Here is a 13,590-nt window from a genome sequence, read left to right as displayed (position 1 = left end):
AATCTTGCTGGGTTTTTCTAGCATTCATAAACATAATCAAAAGACAGGTGGGGAAACCAGACAATTTAATAGAAGCAATACTTGGTATTGTACCTATTCTTAATTAGCAACATGACAGTACATGAAACTTCAATTTTTCTAAAACATGGGTTTCCAAATAATGCAATGCCATTAAGTCCTGTTGATCAAGGATGTTTATATGAAACAGAGTGTTCTAACTTCCTTACTCATGATTTCTAGACTTTTTATTTAAGTATTTAGCATTGTGTTTAACACTAAACATTCAGTGTGATTATACTGAGGTTAGCATAGCAGAAAACATTTTTTTTAATTAGCATTTTATATGCTTCTACAATTTTTGAATGTGTTTAAATCTGCATCCTAAAGTCAAAACACACTAGATGCTAAAAGCATCATTAGAGCATCCTCCCTTCCCCACGCCACATTAAAATAGCTATTGCAATGGTTGGCCATGATTAGAACTGGGACAATGACACACCAGGAGGGGAAGTTCAGCCTTTTCCTCTTGCACAACAATCTTTACGAACCTTCCCTCCACCTCAAAGCTGCTATTAGCCTCAAGAAGAAGTTCCCATAGTGGAATACACATATTCCTTTCTGAATGGCAATAAGTATCTGAATGCCTTAGCTACCCTTCAGGAAGGTTACCTGGTGCACCCAGAGAGGCACTTAGTTGACTCTTGCCTTCATAACTTTCCAGTGCCAGTGTAAGGACTAGCATGGGAAGTAACTTTTTATTCACTTGCTATGTACACAATTCTCAAAGAATTCTTCAGAGGTATTCTGACTCCACTGCACCTAGAGTAGAAAAGCTTGCCATTGGAGTAGTCAATTTTACTGGTGGCTAAAACTCTAAGAAGCCACAATATTAAAAAAAAAAAAAAGCTAAGGAGTTAAAAGAAATAAATTAATGAATTTTTATTGCACTAACTATAGCAGGTTAGTTGCAAGTGGGTTGCAAAGCTTTAGCTGATAGCTGAGCATGCAAATGTATGGAGCCCCATGAAACGAAGTGATATTTTTCAGCCCTCCAAGAGCTTTACAAGGCCTTTGGAGGATTGGGGAGGCTCTGTGCAGCCTCCCTGGGCCTCTGGAAGACAGGAGATGGCCACCCAGCCAGTGGGGGGGGGGTAGCAGCTTGTCATTGTGGCCTCAGGACGTCCCAGGGCCAGGATCACCACTGAATGAATTACAGGGTATAACTGAAGCAGTGCCAGGGTTGAACAGGTTCTTAAGCACACGGGGGGGGGGGGGGGATCATCCAGGTTTGATCTGCCTTAGGTAGTCTGTCAACACTTATTCATTACACCAAACAAGTTCTCATATGCATACAGCAATCTTCTTACTGCAATTCATGCAAACTGTGTAGAAAATAGTGAACTGTAATTCTGTTCTAGAGGGCTCACTGTTGAATACAGTGTTTCATTTGCTTTTGGACACAAAGCAAGAGTACACTAACACTTCCCCAATAGACACCTCTTTCCAATTTGTATGACTGCGAAATATACGTTTGATACATTAAAACACAAGAATCATCACACAGCATCAAAACAATTAAGAATGAGGATAGCGTAGTGGTGCTGGCATTAGACTTAGATCTGGAAGATCCAGGTTCAAATTCCAGCTCAACCATGAAGTTTCCTGGGTGAATTTGTGCCAGTCACCATCTCTCAGCCTCATAACCTCACAGGATTGTTGAGAGGACAAAAAGAGGGAAGGAATCATGTATACCATCTTGATCTCCTTGGAGGAAGGGCAATATAAAAAATGTGGAAAATAAATAAAATAGCTAAGGATTCAAATGAAGCTGCCACTTATTTGAACCCTGTAGCCTCTCTCCAGTGCTATGTGTATACAGCAATCTTGTTACCAAGAGTTCAGTCAGAGCCTATCAGAAAATTTCCAAGAGTTGAACGGGGCTTACTGTATGGTACTTGAAATGCTGCTATGGTAGCATCACAAGTGTTAGAGCAGTGACAGACAAAGCGGGCACCATCTGTAAGAGGCTGGAAGTGTACAGGGGGAACTAGGGTGACATGCCCCCCTGCTGTGCTTTGGGTGTCTCCCAGGTCCTCTTTGGGGGGGGGGGGAGAGCATTCATTGCTTAAAGTGGCAACTGCTGCTATGTTGGGCTCACCTGTCTTTCCTTGCCTCCATTTGTCTCAGAAATTGAGCCACTCTGGGAACAGGATGGATGTAGCACACAGATGCAGAGGCAACACAATGATGTAGGGGGTAAAATTTCTGCATCACCATGAAGCTCAGCCCCATGTGCCAAGAGGCTTCAGGACACCACTGTGTCAGAGTGGAAAGGCAGGAGGGAGAGCAAGATAGAGACTTTTCTGGCTTCCTGTCACCTTTAGCAGCCAGATAAGTGAGTGGGTAGATAGGTAGTTCTTTTCTAGCAAGGATTACAATCTAAAATGAATGGAGGTGGCGCAGATAAATGGCCCAATTCAGAATATTGGTATAAGTTTTGAGTGTACAAAACCCATATTCTGAACTGGGTCAATATCAAGTTTGTCTTAAAATGGTAAGAGAATACCTTTGTGGTTTTGGTCCATGTATGTTTACTTAGAACTGAGTTTCATTAAGTTCCATAGGTCTTGCTCTCAAGTAACATAAGACTGCAGCTTTAAATTCAAACTTTGCCATATATTAAAGGCCTCAAGTTTCACAGTTCTACAAACCATTTACTTATTTGTTTTGGATGAGTAATTTTTCTTGAACATTTTTGAGTGAGATGATGGAGAAAAGTCCTAGCTCCAGCTGGATAAAGAGTCCTGTGTAATTCAAAAGCTTGCACACTACTTTTTGAAAACTAGATCTCCATACAAGAAATACTTTACCGACCCTTTAAATATTGTCAAAATGAACCCACATTGCTAGTTCATTTTCATCTCTCAGTATTGTGATTTATTAGGATCAAATCTTATCAGTATTTATTTATCTGTTTATGAGTATAAAAGTCAGAGTTCAGGAATTTGATTTGCCTGGCCTTGAAGTTGCTGTAAAAGGAATTGCTTTTAAGTTTCATTCTTTTTGCTTGCTTGGGAAGATTCAGTTGTTTAAACATGCTGCTTAGAATATAAAGGGCAGGCTGCATCATCAAAAGGTCTGTTGAAAAAATGCAACCATTTTAGTGTATTGGAATGTGTGGAGCAATTTTGGCTTGAATGTCTTCTGTATGGCAGAGCTGATCCATTTGTATGAGTGTAGTATGTGTGTGTGCTGGTCTCACAGCTTGTTAGTACTCGGATTGAGTTTATAGACATTCTTATAGTCCAATCCTACACAGAATTAGGCATGCTTAATCCCACTGATTTCAATGGACTTAAGCATGCCAAATACTACACAGAATTAGGCCATAATTAGGTGGTTTGCTTGACCTGCCTTGTGATGTGCAGGATCACTGCACATCATATTAGTGCATTTTCCCTAAACATATAGACCAGCATTTCTCAACCAGTGGCACTCATACTATTGGGGGTACTTGAGGTGATGTCCAGTAGTATGCACGGGACCCCCAGACCCCCTGCTGTCTGCAGTGAGACTAGCAGTATAACGAAACAAGCAGCAAGAGGAGGCTTGGTGCTCAGAGCTCCAGAATTCACTTGTCATGCACTCAGAAAAGCCCCCCACCTGCCCAGAACCTCTTACTGGTGTTTGTTGCATCACATCTGGCCTCCCAATCCAGAAGTAACTGGAGATAGCATCATCACCAGTTACTTCCAATAGGTAACCGTGCAAAGTGGTAAATTGGGGGACAAATGTTGAGAAATGCTGATATAGACTATTTGAGGAACACAACAAGAAAGAAAAGACTGTTATTTATCTCAAGGAGTCAACCATATTGAACTGGAACAGACATCTTACAACTTGATGTCATAACTATGATTGGTAATCCAAAGCACCCTATAGACCAGCGGTTTTCAACCGCTGTGACCGAGGCTGCCTCAGGTGTGCCACAGGATCAGAGGAGGCAGACAGCAGCTGCGTGCTCTGGTGTGGGAGAAGCGGCTGCTTTGAGCTTCCTGCGGCAGGCAGCACAAGCAAGGGAGCAGCCAGGGAAGGGGCTGGTCACACGCAGCAGCTGAAGAGTCAGCTTGGAACTTGCTCCTGCTACTGAGCACGACTCAGGCTGCAACCTGATTTTCACTCTCCTGGGAGTAAGCCCCGTCGGCTACTATGGGGCTTACTTCTGAGTAGACACGCAGAGGGTTGGGCACGAAGGAGGTTGTTGGCTGCCTGCATGCTGATTGGCCAACAAGAGAAGCCTGGAGGAGCCAGGAGGTGGGAGCTGCGGAGTGAGTGAGAAGAGGGAACCAGAAGCAGGCAAGCAGGTACATAGCGAGCGAGTGCTGAGGCCCCCAACCAAAGGTTTCAGGGTCCCTGAAAGTCCCTTTTCCTTGCCAGTTTGCCTGCAACTCCCCAAAATGACCCTCCCTGCACTTTGGGGCTTTTAGAGGAAGGGCGCTGGGCCACAATCCTATCTATACTTTCCTGGGAGTAATTGACTATAATGGGGCTTACTTCTGAGCAGGTATGCATAGGATTGGGCTCTGGGGGTGCTACCCATTCACACTTACCTAGGAGTTACAGTTAGCAACTCTTTTACTGTCCCTCCCCTCACTTGTCAGCACCTTCCAAAGACACAGAATCACTGCCTCACATTCTCTCTCTCTCTCTCTCTCCCCCACCCCCAGTTTAATCCTGCACTTGTTTCAATCATGTCACCTCATTGCCCCTCACCCACATTTTCCACTATGTGATCAACCTGCCCTGTCTTTGCCAACACTTTCTGGCACTTTTGATAAGAATTTGAACATAGAATTTTTCCTCCTTTTCAGAAACCACATATACTTCCCTCTCCATGCTTCTTGTCAATTTTTTTGGCATGTAATGATTTAATTGTATTAATTTTATTAATTCAAGATTAACTGCAATGTCATAATTTAATGTAAGTAAAAAACTGGTAGTGTGCCTTGACAATTTTAGTGCCTTGTCAGTGTGCCGCAGGTTGAAAAAGATTGAAAATGACTGCTATAGGCTCACTCACATGCATTTCATTTTCAGATCAAACCATGGTTAGAGCAATGTCTACATCATATTTTGCTAAAGAAGATTCAATCAGAACAGAGTTTGTAAATTTGTTTCTAACATTGGTTTCCAACCAATGATATGCATACAGGGGGGCCCCATATTCACAGGGGATACCCGAGGGCTTCCCCAGGCCTCCTAATGCCTTATAAGGCATTAAAAATTTCACATCTGGTTTCCACGGAGAAACCAGAATTTGCGTTTTTTACACTGTTGGGCTCAGTCTAAGCCCAGCAGAGACTGCAGACAGACATTCACAGCCTCTGTTCAGCTCAGAGGACCCTCAAGAGGCAAAGGGAGAAGAATTCCCCTCCGTTCTGGAGGGTGCAGGGAGGTGTTCACCCGTATCCGTGGTTTCACTCAACCATGGGAGGGGGGGGTTCCCTGCAGATATGGGCACATACCTGTATTTACAGTTAGCAGGCCTGAAGAAAGGGGGTGGGAGCCAAATCCACAGGGTCTTGTCTAGAGCTGTTCTGAGTGTGTGGCCTCTTTAGAATGATGCCTGGAGTAGTTTTTCAACAACTTCCAGTTAAACCAGCAGTTGTCGAAAAATCCCTGCAGGTGGCTTTCTGAGCCTTGGAGATGTCACACATCACCACACACGGCCAAGGCTCAGAAAACCTCCCAGATGCAACCAGAATGAGATCTGGGAGGTCTGCAGGTGGGCAATCTGGGGGTTCGGCATCCACAGTGAAGTGCATCTGCAGAGAAAGATGCCCCACCTGTATTTTGTCATAAATTTGTTTCATATGGTTTCATATGACCTGTGCACCCTGGAAGCTTGGGCCATCAGGATTTAGCCCTCCCTCTCTTCAGGCCTGGATATACTACTAAGCATTTTGAGCTAAGTAACTGTTTTTTCTCAGAAAGAAACTGTGAGATGGAGGAGCCAGTACGGTTCTTTCCAGTCTCCCAACTGGGAAGGAAGTTAAGCAATGTTATGTTTGCACCATGTCTTGGCAAGTACTTGATCTCCATATCTTCACCTGTCCCTTCATATCTATATAGCCATTTGTGTTTTAAAAAAAAGAAGTGAAAAATTAGAGAACTTTATTAAAGCTTCCCAATCTTCCTTTCCCTGAAGGCAATTTTTTATTCAGTAGATATGACCAACTAACTGACAATTTATAAGAATGCCATAACTATATAATGTTCTTTATGTATAATGAGAAATCTAAGCTATTTCTCACCACTCCTTCAGTTTCTTTTGAAAACATCATTCCTATCCACCCAGATACTTTCTTGAAAATATGGCATTGTATATGTTCACTGGATGAATTTGGAAGTTTAGCACAATTCAGTCCTGTGCTTCTTTACCTCTCCTATGTGCAGCAACCATATATTCTTTTACTGTGAATGGGCACTGAACACTACCTCATAAACTTTGTTTTCCTGTTTTGATAGTTTAGCAGCTTCCTACCTGTTTAAAATAACATAATCATAATGCAGTTTGTACAAACAGCAAAACATCTGAGTGCAGTACTTTATGTATGGTTAGAATGGTCATTAAGCCAACTAGACCAGTTGCTCCTAATTAAGCCCCATTCCAAGGGGCCCTTACACTAGAGTAATCTACTCTAGTCTTGTATACAATTTTATATTACAATGTGCTTAGATCCATTTGGACCATTTACTCATATGCACATGAGGAATTGCATAGACATGACATTGACCAATACATTGGATCCCTCACACAATTGTTTTCCCCCATGTGTGCATGTTATTTGTATTTTTAAAAAGGACTGCTGGTAACAATTTCAATCACTATTAATCACAGTATAATCACTTCATGAAAACAAGCTAAATATGCCCAAGAAAGTGCCCTTGCATAAACTATTCCACAATACATTACTGAGCTTTGTGGTAAACAAACTGCATAGTATTTCAAACGCAACGTAACTAAAATACCTAAAATCAAGTTTCTATTTATGCTAACCTGCCCCCAAATTTTGCTTGAGAAAGCTGGTGTTTATAGTAGCCAACCAATAACATTCACATGGAAAGTGCTGTATATGGGCATGGTTAGCAGCTATAATTACCCTACATGAAAATTGTGTTTGTTGCTCAATGCATATAACTGCATGTAAAATTCAAGGTACTTGAGAGAATACGAGTCTCATCCATCATTGGGTCAGAGTTCTTTTTCCAAATCTATAAACCAAGGGTACAGCAGACACTTTGTCTTCTTCAACTATTCACAAATTATTTTGCTTCAAAGGGGTGGGAGTGACTTCTTTGAATTCTTCATACCTTCATAAACAGTAGTTGGCACTGCAACATCAAGAAAGAATATGCAAAAATAGTGGCAAAAGTAATTCACAAAACCTGAGAACCTAAGACTAAGCTGAAAAGTTCTTTTGATCGACTTAAGCCAGTAGTATTCAGATTGGGGCGTCACGACACCCCAGCCTAAGGGCCCTGGCCTCTGCCCCCTTAAGGAGAACAGCGCTGCAGGGACTTGGATGTACTCACCAGTCCCTGCAGCAGGCTTTCCAGCGTGCTGGGAGCCCTGCACAAGCGCCTGCAGGGCTCCCCAGCTGGTTCGAAGTGAAAGTGGAGTGATCATGCACCCACATGCTGAGGGCAGGGCTTCCCAAACCCCAGGATGATGCTGCAGGGACTGGTGAGTACATCCCAGTCCCTGCAGCTCCCCCGAGTGGCGCAATCCTGAGGATCACGTCACTGCCTTCCCCCTGCCTCCCTTCCCCCCCTTGCAAGAACTTACTGCGCTTTTCAAACTCCCAGAGAGTTTGAAAACCGCAGGACTTAAGCGGATGAAATGGATCCACGAGAAGCTCGGGGCTAGGGAAAAAAAGCTTTAGATTCCTATATGGTTGGCCAACTAGGTAGCTGGGTTTTTTTTGTCTTCGTTCCAGCCCTGGATATTTCACTGGGTCCATTGATATTATTAAAAATGCTTATATGCTGCTTTTGAACAAATGTTCATAAAATAGTAATGTAACAAAATAAACGATCAATTGTTCAACTCAGTAAGATAGCAGAATGTATCATATATACCAGTAAGAGCAACAGTGGGCAGAATACTAAATGTATCTTTATAGATTAATTAATTATCACTTGTCTACTTCCTAAAACATTCACCCAAGTTTTAAAGTCATTTCAACAACTGTCTATTCCTAAAATGGGTCAAGATAGATAGCTAAAGTTAGTTTACTTTATGGAAGTACCTTGATGAAAGATATCAGTTGCAAGTGTTCTAATCTTCCAAACTCATGCAATCTTTTAGAGTTGGCTTACTAGCTTCCACTTAAAAACACACAGACATTCCAAAAACACCCTAGGGAACTTGTACCAATGTTAGACTGTTCTACTTTTTTTCCTAATTTGCAATTTAAATCTCACTTGTGGAGTTTATATATTCCTAGTTTATATTCTTTTAGATTGGACATAGTATTTCATTTGAGGGCCTGGTGATAAAGTAATATTGTTAAATAGCTTGCTTTTACCAATACAGTGAACCTCTTACAGACCAAGTTTTAATATGCCAGAAGTCCGCTAAATCCAAATGCATTTAAAGGTCAAAGGAGATGTGCATGTGTAAATAGTGTATCAGTAGTTTTCAACAGAGCAGAAATGTCTGTTTTCTGATGTCTGTTATATTGAAGGTTCATTTTATACTGCAAAGCTTCCTAACAATGCAATCTCAGGCATGTTTACTCAGAAGGAGCTTATTCACTGTATGTGTGTGCTCATGTGTTTACAACACCTCTGGAGTTTAGCTCTTCCCTCCTTCAAGGAATAGTAGCCCTTGGAGAAATGCACCAGAGTCAAAGTCATACTCAGTAGCTTGGCAGGGGCAACATGGAGGGTTGGTAAAGATGAAAAGTGCTGATGTAAACTGCACTTATAACTTTTACAAAATGTTTGATGAATTTCCTCATTAAATATCAGCAATATTATCAAACTAGTAAGTTAAAAAAACATGATGGAGAGGAATATTCCTCTCATCCCATCAAACTTAACTGTTAAGATTTAACAAAAGCTTTGATTAAACATACCATGATATTTGAAAACCTTTTCATACCCTAATTCATTCTTAAAGTCCTCAAAAAGTACCACTGTCATCATGAGTAACTGACATTATATTTCACATTTGAAAAAATCATTTGTGGCATTCCGATAACAGGCATTTGCAGGAAACGAACAGGAAATGTGACACTTGCACATGTAAAAGTGTGCTAACGCTTGAGTAGATAAAGGGCACTACATGGGCTTCTTCCTTGTAAAAAGGCTGAGCTGTTGCTACTATAACTTTTAAATTCTTGAAGACAAACCAAAAGCATTTCTTCAATACAAGAAAAATTATTGCTCACCTTTTAGCACAATAGCTTAATTATAAATAAGAAAACAAAATTTATTCATAGGGCAGTTATGTGCATTTTTTCCTTGGGTTAAGACCCACTGAATACATAGGATTGCACTTACAGGTTTCAGAATAAAAACAATTTCAGTTTGGAAAAAAGTATCCTTTTGGTTTTGGATACTGCACATACTGTCACAGCAGGCTCTATTTCAGAAGAACCTTCCTGGTCTATACAGAAGCAGGAATGCCTCTTCTAAAATAGTAGCTGCCAACTATGGGTTTGGTAAGTACTTTAAAGATTTTTAATTTATGCCTGATACTCTTTAACTAGGGCACTTTTTAATTACCAAAAATATTTTTAATTAAATTAAATTAATTTACTAATAACTGCAGTACTACTTGGGCTGCAATCCTATCCACACTTACCTGGGAGTAAGCCCCATTGACTATAATGGGGTTTACTTCTGAGTAGACATGACTAGGATTGGGCACTTAGTCATAAACAAGGTCAACACTAAACATTTTTTCCTCCTTAGTAAAATATTAAAATGGACTCCTCTGCCATATTAATACCCAACAGTTAGCATTTTTGGTCCCATGTCCACCGTACTTCCCATTTCATCTTTTCTGTTCCTCCAAGTTAACCCTCGTCTCCAGAGAAGCTCCCTGCTCTTTATCCCATATAGTTGCTGCTAGGAAAAATTGTTTGGTTTCCTTTACCTAATTCCCTAATATTGGGGCTGGCTCCTTAAACTAAACATTCATCAGCCCAGGAGCTAGGAATGCACAGCTGTTCATTAGAAATAAAGAAAAGTAATTGAAAAATACTTGCCAAGCACAATATACAACCTTAGTGACACCCTTTCCCCAGTGCTAACACATATTTAGACTTGGGGTACCACATAAAAGGATTAAAGCAAATTAAGGAGAATTTAATGTTTAATGGGTAAGAACATCAAGCCTTATTTGCTTTGTTAGTACAGTACTATTGAAGACAATTTGGCTACTCATGAACAAAAACTGGACTGAACTAAAGCTGTAAACCTACATTTGCAAAACCCGCTGAACACAAGGGGACCTATTTCCAAAGAGACTTGCATAGGATCGCACTATAAATTACTAGTACTGTACAGCATTCCCACAGGTGTACACATTTAGTCCCAGTTGGTATATGCAACATTGGGCAGAAATGCTTAAACCTGCATTAAGACACCAGTTACCTTAGCAGAATCATTGGATACAATTCAATCTGGTTTACAGAGCCTAACAAATACAAACAACAGTCACCAAAATGCAAACATGTGTTCTTTTCACTTCAGCCACACCAAAACTGTGCTTATCATAGGAATCTCTGAACTTCTCCATTGCATACACAAAAAGAGAAATTGAAACAAATTACATGTTGCTGTGCCCTCCCATCCAGACAGAAGGGACTTACAGCTGATTTCAAGATAGGCAGGTTGCATCAATTCGTAGTACTTCCAGAGCTTTATGAGCTAAATTATTAACTCACCCTGATGAGTTCTCCAGACACAGCTTGCTATACTTCCTGGAACTAATTTGATGACCTAGAGACTAACACACACATTTAGTTCTCTACCACCACTCTACTACCTCTAACATCACTCTACCCGTTCATTTAGAAATGTAATTGCTACTGTGACAGGAAAAAGCACATTGAGTGAATTGAGCAAACTGAGCAACTTTTTTCTGTTACAAAAATCCATCCTTGAAAAAGCCACAGTATTTGCACTAGTATATCTAGTGGCTGAGTTGAAGCATGGGCACAACATGTAGGAATTCATGGTGTACTGGCACAAGAGTATTAAATCCTTTGAGTCTGGTTACTATAATATGCACCAAAGTGGTGGTACTGCATAGTGTGGAGTACAGTACGTGTATAGCTGTACTATACCAAGTGTACAGTACTATACCAAGAAACCTGCTCACTACTGGTGTCTGTCTGCAACAGCAGAAGAGAGCCCAGCAATGCTGTTGTAGTACCGTGGTTATCACCATTATTGTTAACAATGATCACTGAGTTGGAACAGAACAAATGGTCATCTAGTTTCTCTCCCATTTACAAGAGTTCACTCATTCATCACTTAAAACCAAAAGTGTCAAACAGAACAGGTGCACTACAGAAACACACATGCAAACTCAGCAAATAACTTGAGAGTGACTAATACAAGCAAACAATCATATGCTGCATGGAAAGGCAAACAACCCCTCTGACCTGCCTCAGACTCACCTTGGCATCTCAGGGGCTCCAGCTGCTGAACAAGCCAGCAGGGCTGCACAGGGAGGACACCCCTGCCAAAGGAGCCTCCATGCCCACTGAGAGAACACGAAAGGAAGGTGGACCCAGAGTGAGGTAATTCCCTCCCTACCTGACCTTCTGAGCCCCCAGAGACCTAGGGAGAACCCCTGACAGGGACCTCTCTGACTAGGGATGTGCCACCAGATGAGGCAAGAGGGGCATCCCAATAACCTCCATTCCAAACAAAAAAAACAACACACATGGACATCAACCAAGCTAGGGGCCCAATCCTAGCCAACTTTCCAGCACCAGTGCAGCTGCAGTGCAGCCCAGAGGTAAAGGAACAAGTGCTCCCATACCTTGAGGAGACATCTGTGACTGCCTCCACACCACAGGATGCAGTGCACACCCCATTGGCAGGCTGCACAGACACTGGGAAATCAGATAGGATTGGGCCCTAAGTCTCTAGCTGCAAGTGAGGATGGCGTCATCAGGTCCTTATGAGCTGAAGCATCTGCACAGTGGTCACAGGACCCAGGGAATCCTGTGCTGATGTGTGCCCAAAAGTTGCTGACAGATCTCCATCCAGGAATCCTGGACAGTGGCTTTGCCTTTCTACCAAGACCAAAAGATGAGCACAACACAGGGAGCTGCAAAGAAGAAAGCACACCTCGTGCCAAGCCCCCCCCCCCCGACTCAGCCACAGTTCGGTGGCCACAATCTTGGCAGAGAAAACGGAGGCTTTTCAAACGAGGAAGTCCTGGTGGAGCCAGCCGTCCGGCAGACACTGGCCTCAGCAGCAGCTCCGGTGTAGCCCACAGTTGTGCAACGCCAGCAGGCACGACCTGTCCCGAGGACTGCAAAGGGGAAGCAGGAAGGAGGGAAGGGGCAGCCCGCCCAGAGCCGCTCTCTCCAATGGTGTCACCCAGCCCAAGGCGAGGGGCGGCAGCCCGGCTCGCTCTTCCGAGGGAGGAGCGCGAGCGAGATGGGCAGCCCCGTCGCCGCCGAGAGGGGACCGCGGGGAGGAGGCGCTGCGCCCTCCAGACAGGCGCCGAAAGTTGGAAGCAGAGAGATGCTCGGCTGCTAGCCTAGCCACACTTTCCTGGGAGGAAGCCCCACTGACTACAATGGAACTTACCTCTGAGTAGACCTGCCTAAGACGGGGCTCTCGGTCTGCAAGCCTAGCCACACTTTCCAGGGAGTAAGCCCCACTGACTACAATGGGACTGACTTCTGAGTAGACAGGCACAGGCTGGGGCTCTCAGCCAGGCAGCCCCGGAAGGCGGCGAGGGAGAGAGCGAGAGAAGAGGCAGAGCCAGTGCAGCTTCCTCATTCACCCAGGGGCCCGGCGGGGCAGGAACTACTGGTGCTCAGTGGGGAGCACAAGCCCTCCGCAAGGGGAGCTTCCCGGCAGGCCAGTGGAGCCACTCACCCGTGCGCCCCAAGGGTCCTCCTGAGCAGGAAGCGCGGAAACGTCCTGGGCGCCGCAAGGCGGAGAAGGCTGTCCTGCAAAGTGAATGCCCGTCGAGTGCAGCTGCTGCCTCCGCCTCGGGACCGCCCTCCCCTCGCGGGCTCGCACCTCCCCTCTCCTCCCTCCCCCCCTGAGCGCGCTCCGCCTAGGCTCTCCCGGACGCGCTCACCTGCAGCTGGTGGCGCGCGCCGCCTTCTCGCCTGTCCCTGGCAGAGTAGGGCGGGAGTTTCCCGGGTCAGAGTCTGCCCCAGTCCTGGCCAGCTCCAGTGGGTGCAGCTGCAATGCAGCCCTGAGATGAGGCAACCAAGGCTCCCTGACTGCCCCCCAACTGCAGGATGCGGCTCATGCCCCACTGGCACAGCTGTGTCAGAGCTGCAAAGTTGGTTCGGATTTGGGCCTCAGTGAGTTGGC

At 43.9% G+C, this 13,590-nt stretch overlaps 1 protein-coding gene across 1 annotated transcript in view; it reads right to left on the bottom strand.

Annotated features, from left to right (window-relative positions):
* PRKCD (protein kinase C delta) overlaps positions 1–13,215 on the bottom strand; it is a 96,462-nt gene extending 83,247 nt beyond the window's left edge. Inside the window, exon 1 of the mRNA XM_066613518.1 lies at positions 13,141–13,215. The gene's annotated coding sequence lies outside the window, so the exon portion shown is untranslated. The remainder of the gene's footprint in view (positions 1–13,140) is intronic.
* Between the last annotated feature and the right edge of the window lie 375 nt (positions 13,216–13,590).

This window comes from Tiliqua scincoides, chromosome 2, assembly GCF_035046505.1.
Source record: "Tiliqua scincoides isolate rTilSci1 chromosome 2, rTilSci1.hap2, whole genome shotgun sequence".
Lineage (NCBI taxonomy): Eukaryota > Metazoa > Chordata > Lepidosauria > Squamata > Scincidae > Tiliqua > Tiliqua scincoides.
This window is presented reverse-complemented; position numbering and strand designations above follow the sequence as displayed.